Here is a 19836-nt window from a genome sequence, read left to right as displayed (position 1 = left end):
TGCTAGGATTATTAGTGTTGTTGATGTTGCTGCTGTTACTGATGGGATTATCAGTGTTGTTGATGTTGTTGGTGTGATTGATGCCATTGATGGGATGGTCAGTGCTGTTGGGATTGATGTTGTTGATTTGATGATCAGTTTTGTTGGTGCTATTGGTACTGCTGGTGTGATTGATGCTGCTGATTTGATGATCAACTTTGTTGGTGCTATAGATATAGTCCAGGATGATCTCCTTGGAGTAACTATTTGATACATGGGTTTGATGGGTTTACCTTTGAATCTAAGCTTAGGAAGAGATTCTTTTTGAAAACCTACTCTAGTTTTATCTTTGGGTTTCAACTCAGGTTGTAAGGGCTCGTGTCATCCCATTTTGCAGTGTCCCAAAGCACTCTGGCCATCATAGCCCATTCTTTGCATGATAGTAAGGCCTTTGCCATATTTATCAGTGGGAAGCTTAGCCTGTGGGCTTTCTGTGCTGATAGGGTACTTGTAGATCCATTGTGCCAGGTCTTCATCCCAAGTTTCCTCTTCCCAACTTTTACCAGGGATGAATTGCGCCAAAGTGCATGCTTGCTTGGCCAGTGATGGTTGAAGCAACTTTCGAGGTGTGCCATGAGTTCTAGGGGAGGTGAGTATTTGCCCAACACAAAAGAGTTGGCTTAGATTATATTCCTCAGGACCTTAGCCATTTTCCTTTTCAACTTCTCCTGCTTTGGTATAGGGGTGATTTAGCTAGAAAGAGAGGCGGGACTAACATATGATGTGGAAGGGATATCTTCTTTGTTGTTAGGTACGGTGATCTCTAGCTGATAATTAATATTGTTACAATATGCAAATGGATTTGCATCACCAAAGATTGTGATTTCTACATCGTTATGGGGAAACTTGATACGTTGATGATAGGTAGATGAAATGACTTGCATGGCATGTATCCAAGGTCTTCCTAACAAAACGTTATATGGAAAAGGAAGGTCCAAAACTGGGTAGACTATATGCTTCACCACTGGCCCCACTCTGATAGGTAATACACCAACTCCTTTGGAAGAATGCTCTACATCATCATAGGCCTTACTGGTTATCTTTTTGCTGGCATCCACCAATTCTACCACATACCCCAATGCTGTGACCAACTATAAGGTGCATATATTTAAGCCAACTCCATTGTCAATCAAGAATCACTTGATTCTATGTTGGTTAGAAAATCCTTCAATGTGAAGGGATGCGTTATGTGGTTGTCGGAATGAAGCGTTGTCACTTTCAGAAAAAGTAAGGCATGGTGATGACCCAAGGCTGCCAACTATGGCTTGAAATTGATCTGTGTTGAGGTTGGTGGGGACTGACGCTTCTTGGAGAGCTTGATCCAAGATTGTTTTGTGTGAAGGAGATAAGCACAAAATCTCTAATATGGATATGAGTGTGGGTGTTAGGTCCAATTATTCCACAAGATTATATTGCTTAGGTAGGGGTGTCATTCCTTGTGGTGCGACTCAAATGGTAATCTTGCTACGAAAAGTAACAACATTGCATGCAGGATTTGGATCTTTGATGGTGAGAGTTGCAACTTGTTCATTAGTGTCATAGAGGTGATTCACAGTATAATTATAGGCAGCTTGTGTATAATTAGTTGTAGTAAATGTGTTTCACCCTAAAGTGGAAGGACCCCTTTGATCATGTGATGGAAGTGGATTCTTGAACATTAGACGATCATCATTCGATGTTTTAGGGTCATGTCCTCCTATTTCAATTTATCCTCTATCAATAAGATCTTGAACAAGATCTTTCAGTCGATGGCAATTGCTCATCTTATGCCCTTTTCCCTGGTGGAATTCATAATGTTCATTATCTCTCTACCATGGAGGTTTGATCTGAGGTTCATAGTTAGATGTTTTTGGTAAGGTCACAAGATTGGAAGAGACCAATTGACGCAATATTGTTTCGATGGGTTCCCCTAAGGGTGTGTACGTGCACTTTGGTTTGTAGTCTCGTTGCCTTTGTTTTGGTTCTTCTTGTGGCACATTGCGACCTTGATTTTGTGGAGGAGTGATGGTGTTGTTTTTTAGGAGGGGGATTTTGCCCCACGAATCCAACCACAAGTTGTGCAATTTTTACGGTCCTTGCATCTACTATCTTTTCATTTACAATGTTCTTGTTCTTGTTCCAGAAATTGGGTTTATCACTATTATAACATGGTCAAGGACCATCCTTAGGTTTGTTATAAATATTGATAAGTCCCTTCTTGATAAGGGCTCTTTCACATTTTTCTCCCTAAGTGATCATCTCTTCAAAAGATTTGGTACCCTTCATGTCTAAATGGAATTCCATCTCGTAATTCAAGTTGAAAATGAATATTTCCACTAGTTCTTGTTTAGACAAATGAAGAGAACGTTTGCTAGACAGTTGCCTCCACTATTGTAGGGAAGATGAGAACACCTCCCATGGTTTTTGTTTGGTGTTGCATAGATCTGCCATGGTAACATCTCGTTCTATGTTATGTGAATAATGAGCAATGAACTTTTGGACTAGTTCCTCGAATGTTCTAATGCCACCTGGTAATTGGGAAAACCATTGCATGGTTGTGCCTCCCAAACTCCGAGGAAAGAGGCACATTAGATATGTGTCCTCATAGGCCACCTCTAAACAAGCTGAGTGAAATTCTCGGACATGATCTCTAGGGTCTCCTTTGCCCCTATACTTTTCAAACTTGGGTGTTTCAAACCCTCGTGGAAAAGGTGGCATATGCATGTTCCTATCAAAAGGATAGGGACAAATATTGTTGAGTGAAAATTGAGTAGTCTTCACACTACTATTGAGTTGTTGAGCCAGATTTTCTACTTGTTGTCTCAACATGTCTATTTCTATAGGAGGAGGTGGGGGATTTTTTTGATGATTAAGGTCATAGCAGAAGTAATCCCTACCTCTTCCACCATCGTTATGGCTAAAATGTTTAGGTGTTTTCTGTATCTATGTTGTATCAAAGTTAGAGGGTAGTTTAGCACCCTCTTGAGCAAGTCTTAGAAAATGAGCATCTGTGTTGTTTCTAAGGATTTCGTCAAAAAGTCTATTGAACTTGGGATTGTGTTGTGCTCTTTCTATAGCTTCAGCAGTTGGAGTGCTAGGATCTTCATCATTTGTACCTCCTCCAATAGCTTCTTTAAAATCATTGAGGTTTTCGTCCTCCTCATCTTTTATCTCTAGTTGTTGGTTTTTCATTGATCTTGTTTGAGCCATGTGGTTTGAAATTTTTGAGGTTTGTGAAGGTGATTATGAGTTGGTGATGAAATGTTTGATGGAAGATAAATGTTTTGTGAAATGTTTAGAAGATGGATCTCTAACATTGAAGGTTGGATGTTACCAAGGTTCTTTGTGAATTACTCTTGTGTTTTCAATAATTTTGATGTGATAAGGTATAGCAAGGTTTGAGATGTGTTACAAACCAAGCTACCTAACAATGAGAGGATACACTCATAAACTAGTTTTAACCTACATAGAAATGCCTCTTAGGATGATTGATCATAGATGTAGAGACACTCTAAAAGTGATTTTGTTGTTTTTATATAAGCAATATTTAAAAGAACTTAGGACAAGACCTTTTTGTGTTTTGAGAGTTGAATAGACTTGTGATGTGTGAAGGTGAAAGTGGGTAGAATATGGATCTCAATAAAAAATTTCTGTCACAAAGGGGGTTTCTACTTCTTCCTCTCTCTCAGGGGTTGGTGGTTCCCCTCGAGCTAGGTTGTAGGTGATACAGATTTTTGGAAAGAAAGAAGGGTTGATCTTGCCCTTTTTGTTTTTGTGATAATCCAAGGCTCTATACTGAGTAAATACTCTATTTTTCAAAGGCTCTTTGTCGAATTTGTTGGATTTTCCTTGAAGATGCAAATGCATATGACACAAGAAGGCTCTCTATGAGAGAAAAAAATGTCTATTGATATAGAAAAACTTCCTTCTTTTGATAATAGCTTTTGAACTCAATTGTCTCCTTTTTAATGTAGTCTTTTGATGAAGACTCTTTTTTCTGAAAATGTGAGTAATGGTCATATAAATTGATATTTGGTTTCACTTTGTTGATGTTTTATTTTTGTTGGTCAAGGTTGATGTAAAATTGTGTTGGATGAATACTCGGTTTAAATTTGTTTTGAATTTATTTGACTAGAAAATAGAGCAAGCACACAAGCACAATAATCTTGCCTCAAAAGGCACAATAGGTGTGGGTCTAAATCAACCCAATCATGAACTTTTTGACCCTTTTTAAAATGTTTTGTATGTTTTTTGAAAATCCTGAAGTCGTCTCAAATTGTTACTGGTCTGACACAAGACGAAGACAATTCAAACACACTTTATCCCTAAGGTCAATGGCCAATTACGATATTTTTAGCCCACATCTTGATATTTCTTCAACTTTGGTACTACATACCTTATGAATCCTACTATGGCAGGTAAGGATGTGATATACTAAGTCTTGTGCGAGCTTAACAGATAGATGGTCCCTATGATGGGGGAGTCACCACTTTTATCAAGCTACAAGTAGCCTTTCAAAAGGCCCTGTTTCTACTCAAGGAAATATGTATGGTGAGTATCTTGGGAGAAAAACCATCTATGCTCTTGCAATGAACATTTCACAAATATCCTCAATCAATTGAAGGGGTGGGCTTCTATAATAAAAGGTGTCTAGTAATGTTCGATGTTTTTGGACATAAGTTCATTTTGTAGTGACTCACTTAAGAGCCTTGTAACTTGTGGTGGGGCCCATATGTCCTTTCAAAAAGTTACACTGTAGGAATAACTATACCCAAGGCTACAACTTTTGCTCTCACCTGATTTCTATAGCAGCTCGAAGGATTTACCATGCAAGGTCATTCCCAAGAGTGATGTGTCTCTTGGAAGGCCTCTCTTAAAAATATGAAATTTCGAGCGTTACTAACACTTTTCTCTTGCACCTAGGACCACGAGAGCCAAGGGAGAGGATAGTGTGTGTTAGAAGTAGGACCACTCTACAGATTTTTGCACAAGTGTGCCAAACACTGAAAACACTTGTTATTTTTAATTGGTTTATTGCAATGTGATTTAAATGCTATTTGGAGATGTTGCTCCAACAAACATGGTGCTCTTTTTAATCCCCCAAAGCAATATGTTGTCTAACTAGGAAAGTGAAAATCCTGGTAAACCAAATTGAAGCACATTTTTGCTTGAAGTAAAATCATTGCGTGTAAACAAAAAATGACAAGTTGTTGTTCTTTTTAACTTGCAAAATGAAATGTTGATTGTGATTTTTAGCCTTGCAAGAAATGAAATTTGTTTGTTTGTTTTAAGCCCAAAATGAAAATTTGTTCCTAACTTGCAATAAAACAAAGTTGTTTGTTTGCTTTTGTGGTTCTTTTAAACTTTGCAATATGAATTTCTTTTTAAGCCCCAAACTGAAATTTTTTGTTGATTTTATAACCCAAAAATGAAAAATGAAGTTTGTTTTTAATCCAAAAGGGAAAGTGTATTTTTTTTAGTGCAAATTTAAAACAAAGTTAGAAAGCAAAAGAAAATAAAAGTCCCTAAGTTTTTAACTCCTTGAATCCTGCAACACAAGAAGTTAGCAAAAAACCTGCACAAAAAGAAAACAAGTTAGTGAAATGACAGTTTTTGGTGGGCTTCTACAAGCCTAAAATTTTGATCTTTCGGTTACATATTATTTTTTCAACTCTCTGTTACAATAACACTACTCTGTGTAAACACAAAGCACCACTTTAATACAAAAGCGCTGAAATAATAAGAAAGGCGTTAAAGAACGTCAAAAGCACTATAAGAGCGACAAAATTGCTAAATTAAACTGTCAAACATAATTAAAATTCTGTCGGACAAAGAGCACAAAAGCGCTGAAAGAGTTACAATAGCGCTATAACTCAGAAAAATGCACTAATTTAAAGGCAATAGTGCTAGAATGCAGACAAAGGTGTTAAATCCTCAACTTTTGAAGGCGCTAAAGCATGTCCAATAGCGCTAAAGCGCAACCTGTGTGTCAATTTCAATAGTTTTAAAAAAAGTTAGTAGTTTGATTATCAGAAGGTTGCATGTTCGATTCACGTCGGGTTCACCAAATGATGCACAACAAAAAGGATGTTAGGAACACACAAGACATACGAGTCAAACGTTAATGTTAGTAGTATCAATCATAAATGAAATACAAAGGAAACTACAATCCTAAGCATGCATATCAAGAGAGATATCAAACATATTAAAGAAAGCATACAAAAATGGAGAAAAGACACAAAACACTGCCAAATGCTCTCAAACATGCTCATAGCTTCTCCTCCCCTGTTCCTCTCCTCTCCAAGTTCCACATGAGTGGAGCCCTCAGCTTTTTGCACTACTATGGAAGTCTTATGGAGATTCAAGATTTATGAAAAATGATTAAAATATGCAAATACAAGCTAAATATGAGAAAGCCTAATTAAGTTATATTGATTTTAATCAAAATAACAATGTAGATATGATTTGCTCCTAAAATGCTCTCTCTAATTTAGTATAGATTAGATGCATACAAGATTTCTGGATCTGGATTATGAAGGAATGAGCTCTATTTATAGGAAAAATAGAGAAATGGATGGTTGAGATTGAGTAATCTCAAAAAGGGTAAGGAATAATGAGTTTATGATCCATATGAGGGCTTTCAACCCAATCCTAGGATGACAAATGTCAACATGAGATGGCTTGAGAGGAGAGGGAAGAAATATTAAATGCTTGAAATGACATGAAGGTTACCTTAGGAGGTAAGGTTAGGCTTGAGTTAGAATGAATAAAGCTTTTATCCAATGAATAATGCCTTTATCCAATGGACAAACTCTTGTGCAAGAGTTAGTGGGGATAACCATGGTCAAAGCAATAAATGCTTGAAGAGACCCATGAGTCAAATGAGGGTTGAGTTAGAGGGAAAGTCTCTAACCATGGGGGTGAGTTGAGTTTAACCATTAATAGTCATGTAAGAGCCATTAATGGTTTGGAAGACTTTAGGGGTTAACTTGTTGGAGAATAAAAGCCTTTAATGCTTTTCATTGACTTTGAGGCTTTGAGAAGTGACTTAAAGTTGCTTAGGAATGTGACAATATTTAGAAAATGGATTAGGCTAATTAGGAATGGTTAAAAGAATTTAGAAAGTGGTTAGAAGAGTCTAGAAGGGGATTTTAGGATGCAAGTGGGTTTGGTGGGTGAGGGAAAATAAGATTTTAATTAAAATAAAATTCATTATTTGAACAAAATAAGTGCAACTTGCATTTGTAGGAGAATGCAAGTTGGGGGGGGGGGGGGTAGTTTAGGAATTTAAATAAATGTTTTATTATTTATTTAAAAAAGGAAAGGGGGTTAAATTTAATAAATGTGTTTTATTCATTTAATTGATTTAGAGTGTGGCTTAGTGAATTAATTTAAATAAATTGAATAATTTATTTAGTTAATAGGAGAAGAGTTTGAGGATGAATTAATTAAATATTGATTTTATTAACTTATTATTGATGGTTAAATAATCAAATAAACAATAAATATTCATTTAATTAAGTGGTCAGATTTATGTGACTACATAAATTATTTGAACATCATGATCAGGCACATGATAAGCGATTTGTGAATGCAAATGCTTATATCTACCAATAAAATCAATCACATTTTCTTTAACTCCTTGCTTACAATGAATCAAATCAGTCAAAGTAATCTTAGGACCAATGTTATTTTGAAATTATTGAATGAAAGCATTAGCCAATTGTTGAAAAAAAGTAATATAATAAGGAGAGAAAGAACAATACCATTGCAAGGCTTTTTCTCTAAAGGTTCTCATAGATTGTTTAGCCATAAGTCTTTGGTCATGAGAAAAATCATGACACAAAGTTTGAAATGTCTTCACATGAGTCAAGTGGTCACCTTCTCCATTGTACAACTTCAATTGAGAAATTTTCATATGTTTAGGAGGAACCACATAAACAATGTGATCGGATAGTGGGCTTGCTACATCAAATATGGGAACATTGAATTTTGATGTTGTAAGGACGTAACAATTTGAGCTAGGTTATTGATAGTTGCTTTAGTGGATGAGGTGAAATTGGACATATTGGATTGTGATGGAGGGGTAACATTGTTGTAAGTAGGTGGAGGTTGAGAATAAGGAGGGGGAACATTATAGTATGTTGGTATGGGAGATGGTTGTGAAAAAAGGGAAGATTCGTGGAAGGAGGTATGTAAGAATATTGATTAATAGGATTGCCCCCATGACTAACATATGTAGGATTAACATTTTGTTTGGAAGTAGTCATGATAGAAGATGTAATTGTAGGCACTGAGCAAGGATTTAGGCATAGGAATGGAATGGTTAACTTGTTTAGTGGGTTGAGAGTAACCAAGGACTTCAAAAAAACTTTTGATTGGCATAATATTAGTATCAACAATATGACCAAGGCCACACGACAAATCCACACCTATCTTATCATTTTGCACCATTCTTTTCAATCCTTCAATCAAGGGGATTGCCTCACTATCTGGGTATTGTTTGTTGGCATATGTGCAGAGCTTGATGACATGATGATATTCTATGTTGTTATTGATGTCAATATGCTGAAGTACGAATCGGTATATTGAAGTTAGCAAATTGGCAAGAGAACTGGTATGATATTGTGAACCGATATATGTGAGAACCGATATGATATTGTGAATTGATATATGTGAAAAGTGAAGCGGTATATTGGAATGAGAACTGGTATATGGGAAGTTTTGTATCGGGGTTTCATTTGGCATGACTACCAGTTGGTAGTCTCAGCTTTAGGGTTTCTAGTTGATGCATTCTAAGCCTGTGTGATTCAACCGATGACATCTTGTGATGAAGTTAGCATTGTAATGAAGATCAGATCATGTTGCCACATTAGCCTTGTGCGTGTGAAGGATTTCTTTGAGGATCTTGCATGGAGCTTGATCCTATCTACCTTGGGAATGTGCGAAGTCTTTGTAAATGGTGGAGAGCGTGTGATGGGTTATTAACTTCCTGAAGCAACAAAGAATGAATGTTGGAGAACATCTTGAGATCTGTTCAAGACTGTTGTATTCAATGCAGTATGATTAACGATCAGGATTAAACTGATTGAATTTTTAAACCTAAATGCTTAGGGTTTAGGGTTTATGCTACCGACCTATCTGTTACCTATAAGGTCGATGATGTTTTTCATTTTGAAGTTGTTGGCAAATGTTATGTGTGTATCCAAGTGAAGAGATATTTGATTCTTGCCAGACCAGAGAAGTGTGTTGATACCTGCAGAGTGTGATTGCAGAAGCAAAGGAGTTAAAGAGGATCTGCCTTGGCATTGTGTGTTGTTATCAGATCAGTGTATTACCTGCTGAGTTCTAACCATTTCAGCAGTTGGAAAATCCCTTAACCGGGTAGCTTTAACAGGATTTTGTGTAAATCCTTTAACAGGGTGATTCAATTCAACGAGTTCTTCAAATCCTCTTGCAAGGTAATCTTTAATAGGGTTCTAACTTTTAACCGGGTATTTAGCCATCCCTTAACTAGGTGATCCCTACCAGGATCGGTTCCTAGCAGAACCTATTGTAAAAGTCTTTAACCAGACTAGGCTCCTAATAGAGCGGACTTCAAAAGAGTTCAAAGAACAACTTGTGGGTATTCATCCCCACCGTGGTTTTTCCCAGTTTGGTTTCCACATGAAAAATCAGTGTATCATGTGTGATTCTTTTCATGTGATGGTTTAGTGTTTTATGTTAAGTGGTAATGCAAGTTAATTCAATGGTCATAAGTATTTCTGATGTATTACTTGCTTAAGCTTTTGGGTGAAGTTGTGATAAGGTATTAGGTCTTGAATTGATCTAGGTGTTACCGGTTTGTGTGTTTCACAGTCTCACTGTGTTGTTACTGGTAGTGCTCTGATTTAGACCGGTGTTACTGTTTACCAGTTAAGTGCAGTCTTTGCAGTCAAACTGGTTCAGGGAAAGTTTTTTGTCTGTACTGATTCACCCCCCCTCTCAGTACCGATTTGGTACTAACTGTTCACCATTATTCATCAATTGGTATTAGAGCATCCTCCAGGTCCTCTGTGTTTTAAGATTAACCGCTTGAGGAAAAGATCCTATTCTATTGATGAAGAGGGAAGGTCCTAAGTTCAACAGAGACAACTTCAAGATATGGAAGGACATAATGAAGATATACATCAAAATCATGGGCGCTCAACACTAGAGCTATGTTGAGAATACTTATGTTGTCCCTACTGGTACTCTCACCGATGATCAAAGAAGAGAAATTCAGGAGAATGGACAAGTCATGGAGGCTATTATCAACAACCTTTCTGATGTTGAGTTTATTGATTTTCAAGATAAAGACAATCCCAAAGATGTATGGGATACTCTGGAGTCTATCTATGGCGGTGATGAGCATGTAAAGTAGGCTAAGGAAGAAAGCCTTAGAGGAAAGTATGAAGATATGTGAATGGTTGAAGGAGAGACCATTCAACAATATGTGATAAGGATTAAAACTGTTGTTGGAGACATCAAGAGTGCAGGAGGCACAATGGATGATTCCACCATTGTCAGCAAAGTTTTGAGAACCTTATTAGCTGTCTATGCAATAAGGGTTGCTGGTATTTAGGAGTTGAGATCTATTGACAAGAGAAAGGTGTCCCTTGATTCTATCATTGCTAAGTTGACTGCTTATGAGCTAAATAGTTATGATGGTACTGTTAAGAAGACTGAATCAACCTTTAGAGCATTTGCTGCACCATTTAGAAAGGGAAAAGAAGCTAGTACCAGTTGTGAACCAAGACAAAGTAGAGAAATGGATGATGAGGAGATCTTGATGGAATTTGAAGCTCTTCTTGCCAAGAGACTTCCTAAGGGAACTGGTAAATACAAAGGTAAGCTCCCTTTGAAATGCTTTTCTTGCAATAAGATAGGACACATTGCTATAAACTGTCCTAATGGTGAAAATAAGGACAAACCAGAGAAGTTCAAGAAGTTCAAAGGAGGAAACAGGAGAAACTATTTTGTAGCAGTTGATGAAGGTGTCACTGATGAGGAATCAGAAGATGAAGAAATTTAAGACATTGTGTTTGTAGCAGTTAAGGAAGATGTGTCATACAAGAAGGCTCTTGTGTCCCGCTTTGTTAATTCCGATGAGTGGATTATTGACAGTGGTTGTTCTCACCACATGACTGGTGATGGAAGTAAGTTTCTGTCTCTGGAAGAGTATGATGGTGGTGTGGTACAATTTGGTAATGATGCACCATGTATGGTAAAAGGTAGAGGGTCCATCTCTCTAAATGGAAAAAGTAGTGCTGATAATGTGTATTGGGTAGAAGGTCTCAGGTACAACCTTTTGAGCGTTGCCCAGCTGAATGATAATGGAATCACTCTAGAATTCAAAGATGGAGTGTGCAAAATAAAAGGAAAGAGTGGTGAACTGATGGCCACCAATATGCATACCAGAGGTAAATTATTTCAGCTGAATGCAAATATTAGTACATGTCTAATGGCTAAGTTTGATGGTAGCTGGATATGGCATATGAGACTCGACCATGTAAAATTTGATAATATTGTGAAGGCCAGTAAGATCAAGGCAGTTAGAGGATTGCCTGTACTGAGAAAACTGGAGAATCCTTTGTGCAGAGAGTGTCAACTAGGGAAAATGTCTTCCTCAACCTTCAAAGGTAAATCTTTCACTGCAGACAATTTACTTGATCTTGTGCATACTAATTTGTGTGGTCCTATGAAAACTAGGAGTGTGCAGGGAGATAGGTGCTTTATGATTCTCACTGATGACTGCTCAAGAATGATGTGGTTCACATTCTTGAAAGATAAGTCTGAAGCTTTTGGAAAGTTCAAAGCCTTTAGAGCATTGGTTGAAAAAGAAAGTGGTAAGAGAATCAAATTCCTTAGAACTGACCAAGGAGGTGAGTTCACTTCTAGTGAGTTCAATAAGTACTGTGAAGAAAATGGCATCAAGAGGCAATTGTCTGCCCCCTGGACTCCACAACAAAATGGCCTAGCAGAGAGGAACAACAGATTGTAGTTGAAGCAGCCAGAATGATGCTGATTCAAGGAAAGGTTGCTCACACCTTCTGGAGAGAAGCGGTGAGAACTGCAGTCTACACTATGAACCGAGTACTCATCAAGAAAGGTAAGGATAAAAATCCTTATGAGTATTGGACCAGTAAGAAACCAGTGGTAAGCTACTTTAGAGTGTTTGGTAGCAAGTGTTATATCAAGAGGAGTGAACATCAGAGCAAGTTTGATGCAAAATGTGATGAGGGAATATTCCTAGGGTATTCCACCAAGAGAAAATCTCTCAAATGTTTCAACAATAGGACTCAAAGAATTGTTGAAAGTATCAATGTTAGAGTTGATGAAACCTCTGAGAAACCTGAGGAAACTAACAGTGAGCGAGTGGTAGATGAACCGGTTGTAACCTTCTGGGAATCGGTTGCAAAAAAGCCTAGTACTAGCAACAGTGCTCCTACACCGGTAGTTGCTGACACTGATGAATATGAGGATGAAGAAGAAAAGCAAGAGGAAACAACTAAGATCATTCCTCGGTATGTAAAGCTAAATCATGATCCAAAGTAGATCATAGGAGATAAGGATGGAGGAATTCTTAAAAGAAGAAAGGTTAGAGAAAATTCTTGCATGATCTCTGAATTTGAGCCTAAAACTTTTAAAGAGGCACATAAGATGAAGACTGGATCAAGGCAATGGAAGAGGAACTTGACCAGATAGAAAAGAATGGTACATGGTCTTTGGTACCTAGACCTGAGCATAAAAACGTCATTGGCACCAAATGGGTTTTTGAAAATAAGCTGAATGAAGATGGCACATTGGTAAGAAACAAAGCCAGACTAGTGTGTAAGGGATATGCTCAAGAAGAAGGAGAAGACTATAGAGAAACCTTTGCTCCAGTAACTAGATTGGGAGGAGTTCGTATGTTTCTTGCATATGCAGCCTTCAAGGGATTCAAAGTATATCAAATGGATGTAAAATCTGCATTCCTGAATGGAATACTTGAAGAGGAGGTGTATATAGAGAAACCAGATGGGGTTGCCCTATCAAAAGATAATGACATGGTGTGTAGGCTACATAAAGCCTTGTATGGATTGAAGTAGGCACTTAGAGCATGGTATGAATGCTTACACTCCCATCTTGTGAAGATTGGATTTGAAAGAACAAGTGAATATAGCAATATCTATTTGAAGTCAGAAGGAGATCAGATTTTGATCTGTGAAGTATTTGTTGATGACATGATTTTTAGTGGAGATGACAAGATGAGTCATGATTTTGTAGATGAGATGAAGAAGGAATTTGAGATGTCACTTATAGGGGAGATTAAGTTCTTCATTGGATGACAGATTCAACAAATGAAAGATGGTATCTTTATCACTCAGTCCAAGTATGCCAAAGAGGTGTTGAAGACCTTTGGCATGGAAGACAACAAACCGGTTGGTACATCGATGGTGACCGGTTGTAAATTGTCAAAAGAGGATGACTCAGTGTTTGTAGATGAAAAGGAATACCGATCAATGATTGGTAAGTTGCACTATGTATTACATAGTAGACTAGATATTGCACATGCAGTGGGCATTACTACACGATTTCAGAAAAGTCCAAGAGAATCCCACTTGGTAGTAGTCAAGTGGATTCTTAGATATCTGAAGGGAACTATTAACTATGGATTATGGTATCCATACAGTAATTATTTCAACCTCAAAGTGTTTACAGATGCTGATTGGGCTGGTAATATGGATGATCAGAAGAGCACAACCGGTGGTGCATTATTTCTTGGTGGTAGACTAGTCTCATGGATGAGTAAGAAGCAGAGTTGTATCTCTGAGTCTACAATAGAAGCAGAATATGTTGCAACATTTATGAACTACACCCAGACAATTTGGATGAAGCATGTATTAAGTGGCTTCAAAGTTCCTATATCTGAACCACTGAGTATATTCTGTGACAACACAAGTGTAATTAATATTTCCAAGAATTCGGTTTTGCTTGCTAGAACCAAGCACTTCAAGCTCAAGTATCATTTCTTGAGGGAGAAGGTTTAGAACAAAGAGGTTGTATTGGAATATGTTTCCAGTAAGGAGAAGTTAGCAAATATATTCACCAAGCCTCTACCAAAGGCTACATTTACCTATTTAAGAGGTGAATTAGGGGTGCTACCCCTTCAAGAGGTGAACTAAAGGTGTGTGCTCCACATCAGTTAGGTATTGCATTGATAAATCTTTTTCAGGATTGGTGTGTTGAAGGATGCTACTCCTAAGGGGGAGCAACATAGTGGAACGTAGCTGTTTGTGCCTCCACTTTGGCATTGTTGTCAAAGGGGGAGAAGATGTGAAGCGGAGAAGATATCTGTAGTATTGGGGAGAAGATGTGAAGCAAAGAGATATCTTTGTATATTGCCATCAATGCCAAAGGGGGAGATTGTTGGTATATGTGCAGAGCTTGATGACATGATGATATTGTATGTTGTCATTGATGTCAATATGCAGAAGTATGAAATGATATATTGAAGTTAGCAAACTGGCAAGAGAATCGGTATGATATTGTGAACTGGTATATGTGCGAACCGATATGATATTGTGAACCAGTATATGTGAAAAAGCGAAGCGGTATGTTGGAATGAGAACCAGTATTTGGGAAGTTTTGTATCAGGGTTTCATTTGGCATGACTACCGGTTGGTAGTCTCAGCTTCAGGGTTTCTGGTTGATGCATTCTAAGCCTGTGTGATTCTACTGATGACATCTTGTAATGAAGTTAGCATTGTATTGCAGATCAGATCATGTTGCCACATTAGCCTTGTGTGCGTGAAGGATTTCCTTGAGGATCTTGCATGGAGCTTGATCCTATCTACCTCGGGAATGTGCGAAGTCTCTGTAAACGGTGGAGAGCGCGTGATGGGTTATCAACTTCCTGAAGCAACAAAAAATGAACATTGGAGAACATATTGAGATCTGTTCAAGACTATTGTATTCAATGCAGTATGATTAACGATCAAGATTGAACCGATTGAATTATTAAACCTAAATGTTTAGGGTTTAGGGTTTATGCTACCAACCTATTTGTTTCCTGTAAGGTCGATGATGTTTTTCATTTTGAAGTTGTTGGCAAATGTTATGTGTGTATCCAAGTGAAGAGATACTTGATTCTTCCAAACCAGAGAAGTGTGTTGATACCTGCAAAGTGTGATTGTAGAAGCAAAGGAGTTAAAGAGGATCTGCCTTGGCATTGTGTGTTGTTACCAGATCAGTGTATTACCTGCTGAGTTCTAACCATTTCAACAGTTGGAAAATCCCTTAACCGGGTAGCTTTAACAGGATTTTGTGTAAATCCTTTAACAGGGTGATTCAATTCAACGAGTTCTTCAAATCCTCTTGCAAGGTAATCTTTAACAGGGTTCTAACCTTTAACCAGGTATTTAGCCATCCCTTAACTAGGTGATCCCTACCAGGATCGGTTCCTAGCAAAACCTATTGTAAAAGTCTTTAACCGGACTAGGCTCCTAACATAGCGGACTTCAGAAGAGTTGAAAGAATAGCTTGTGGGTATTCATCCCCACTGTGGTTTTTCCTAGTTGGGTTTCCATGTGAAAAATCAGTGTGTCACGTGTGATGCTTTTCATGTGATGGTTTAGTGTTTTATGTTAAGTGGTAATGCAAGTTGATTCAATGGTCATAAGTATTTCTGATGTATTACTTGCTTAAGGTTTTGGGTGAAGTTATGATAAGGTATTAGGTCTTGAATTGATCTAGGTGTTACCGGTTTGTGTGTTTCATAGTCTCACTATGTTGTTACTGGTAGTGCCCTGATTTAGACCGGTGTTACTATTTACCAGTTAAGTGCAGTCTTTGCAGTCAAACTGGTTCAGGGAAAGTTTTTTGTCTGTACTGATTCACCCCCTCCCTCTCGGTACCGGTTTGGTACTAATTGTTCATCATTATTCATCATTGTTGACCCATCCATTATTGAATATTCTCAAATTCACTATCAATATTCTCTAATTAGTCAATAATAACCCTAGTTGGTGATTCATCCACATCATGAGAAGAATGGGGATAAGTGATGTCATTTGTTGAATTAGAGGAAGCACCAATATTCACATGGAATAAGTTATCCAATTGAGGCTCCATATCCTTAGTATTTAAATCTTGGTAAGCCTTAATTCTACAAATTCTTCTTATTGGATATTGTATGGAGGACTAAGGGTAACAAAAATCATCCACAAAGGAGGGAATTTGGATGCAAACATTGAAAATTATGATTAAGCAATGCAATTATTTATAAAAATAGTTAATTAACCAATAAATTAAATAATATGAATTATGATATTGGATATTAGGTGCATCTAAATCTAAACATAACATATCATACGAATCAGATTTGAAAACAACTAAAAAATTATGCAACCCACAAGTCAATTTTAGAATGATAAATTAGGGGTTTTTATGAAATTAATCACTAAATTTATGAAATTCAATTGTGAATGTGATTTATCAGTGTAAAAATTAATGTTAAAGTGCATACAAATCATATTTGAGACAATAAATTAGAAACAAGCATGAAAGAAGTTGGGTTCACCAAAATGTATTGGATGGAAAAATTAGGGTTTCACAAGTTATGCTTTGTAAACTAGGAAATGATCTCCAAAACATCAAAAGGAGGATAAATACAACCTTGTTGGTGTAAATTATGTCTCATAATTACACTTTACTTAAGTTGACATAGGACAATTATTTCATTGTAGTTTGCATATGAGACACTCAGGGAATTGCACATTTAGGGAAGATGGTTGTAGGAGAAATTTAACCTTTTGTGGTGTTATCTTGTTATCACATTCCACCTTTGGTGGGTGATACACATTTAGTGGAATATTTTATTATTTAATCTACCTACCCTACCTACCCTTGTATCTCATTGAGCCACATGTCATGATTGTGTGCTCTCATTTCCTTATGGCCTTGCCTTTATAAGTAGGCTCATCTTCATTGTATAGTTGATCAATTTTTGCATGTTAATGAGATAACAATTTGTTCTTGTCTATCTTTGTTTCTATTGTGTTTTTCTATTCATTGGCCTCTAGAGCTTGGTTATTATTGGCAAATTCTTACATTTTATTAAATCCATTTGAGTGCCATTGCATAGCCTTTTTTTGAGGGATCTTGGTGCATTTGTGGATTAGCATATTTTCAGATCTGAGGAGAAACAATTTTTGGGAGTGTCATATGCCAAATTCAAGCTTACTAGTACATCCAGGAGGCCATTTCCATAAATTTGACTCATCATTTTTGGGGTGAAATTTTTTAAAGTAGGGTGTACGACCTGCTTGATGTTACGCTTTTGTTTAAACAAAAATCATTTAAAAAAAATATTCTATGATTTTTTTTTGTAATTTTTAATATTATAATTTTAAAAAGGTAAATAAATAAATAAATAAATTTATGTAAGTTTGGAGGTTTGTAGACCCTCATACCCTATTGCAAGGTACCCTATACCATTTTCCTCCTGCGTTGTCGTCTGGTCTTTGGTCCACGACCCTTGCTACTCTTCGTCGCCATGTATTTTGGCACCACCTGCTTCATGTTTTGCTATCCCCATGTAATGCCTGCCAAAATACCCTAGATAAAATAACTAAAATAACTAACAAATAGATAATTTTGTTTTTAAAACATCAACTAATACAACATAGTAACTATCATTACTTCAAAACCATAGATTAACATCACATAAATGCATATAACATCATGAACATAACCATATCCATAACAACATATAACACAAGCGGAGATAACATCATAACTATTATCATCTCAAAGCATACATATATATTCACTTTTTCCCCTAGGGTACTTTAACGTCACTACTTACTAGCAACAACAAAAAATCACATCCATATTATGAAACCATTAACATCCATTTCATTTAATTTCAACTCAATCACTTTATTCCTATCGAGAGAATTATAAGCTATGAAATGTATATCTACATAGCCCCATTAACTCTCTAAGTTCATTTTAAAGAACCAAATCAAATGTTCCTAATTTCCATTATCTTACTTTATTCATCTACCACATCATGAATCTCTCTCTCTCTCTCTCTATATATATATATATATCCTTCTCCTTCAATAGAACTAGATTATTTCCTTAGGAATAACCATTACACATTTCATCAAGATTACTATCCATGTACATATGCAAGAGTATAACAACAAGTACTAATCTTCTTTCCAATTAGGATCTCATGCAACAAGACCAATTCAAGAATCATATGATACAACAAGAATGCACATACTCTAATCATTCCATTTCCTAATCCATCATAGGTTCTCATTCCTAACATAGTGAACATTCCATTACAACATATGCCATAAAAATATTACACCATCTCATCCTATCACAAGTCATGGTCTCATCTTATCTACATCATGTCCTATCGCATATGTAAAAAATATTAAATTATATCTCTTTTGTATTTACAATGTCATCATGATACAATATACTATCTCAACACCTGGAAATCAGCTCTATATAATGAAGAATCATAGAGTCCATATAAATTCACAACCACTCACGTTCATTTCCATATCTCAAAGATAACTAAAATTAAAGATTAACATCTTCCAAATCAAGGCATACATGATAGTTACCATATTCACTACCATCAACAAGATATACACAAGATAATCCAATCATATCACTCAATCATTTAATTCCTTTCTAATCTAGAATTACATACACATTGAATATCCATTTTCATCAATATCATCCAATACATCTCATTTTGTAATCAGCCTACTACAAGTCCTAATACACATGTTCACAAGATACTAATTACTTAGTCTTCTTTACTATTACATCTTTATTGAGATACAAAGTCCATCCACATGATGAGACAATATAAATCCATATCCATGCATGCAAGCATCCAATGAAGAACATCCCAATGGAAGAAGGCATCAAACTACCCGACCGTTTGGAACCAAATAGGAACTAATCCCTCATGCTAGGAGATTACATGGGGTTCCAAATTACACTCAAGACCTAGGCCAACACCCAACAACCAAGGGACTCAACAAGACATCCACAAAGACAACAACCATAACAATAAATAAAATCACACCACAAGGCTAACCATAAATCAATAAACTCCCAGATGCATAATCAATAATCAAGGAATAAGGATAATGGACACATTTAGGCAAAGAGTGTCATTGAATGCTATCATCACATATAAGGGCTATGCCACACCTTGATAGACATGTGGATCCAACTAAACCTTAGAGCCAATCAATGGAGTTTAGCTTACCGCTCCAACAATCTTCCCAAGCTCATCCCGAGTCAACGCTCTAGGGCTATGAGGTGGGGCACCAAAAACCAATTTCTTATCTTGATTAGGTGAATTCCTAATTACCCAAACCTAGTAATCAAATTATTATTTTTATCACTTGTAATTAAACATAAACTCTTCATGTGGTCTCATGATAGGTCTAGACCCTAAGCATCCTCTCTAGGAACCACTTAGAGCCTATTGCTTATGACCTCGGTCCTACACATGCAAGAGTCCACTCTCTTTATCCATGGACCAAGATCTTGGGGGGGGGGGGGAATATGAATCAAAATAACATCATAATAACATCATGAAGGTTCAATATAAAAAGATACAAAATCATAATATCACTGATACAAAACTAATGCACAAAATAAAACATGATACCAACATATGAAGCAAGAGCCTTCACTAAAAAAAGCATAGCAATAAATATGAGTGTAACAAGCTTTCCTCTTTCTCAAGCATAGCCAAACACACATCTTAAA

This window comes from Cryptomeria japonica, chromosome 3, assembly GCF_030272615.1.
Source record: "Cryptomeria japonica chromosome 3, Sugi_1.0, whole genome shotgun sequence".
NCBI classification, from domain to species: Eukaryota; Viridiplantae; Streptophyta; class Pinopsida; order Cupressales; family Cupressaceae; genus Cryptomeria; species Cryptomeria japonica.
The sequence above is the reverse complement of the archived record's forward strand: the minus strand, read 5'-3'. Positions refer to the sequence as shown.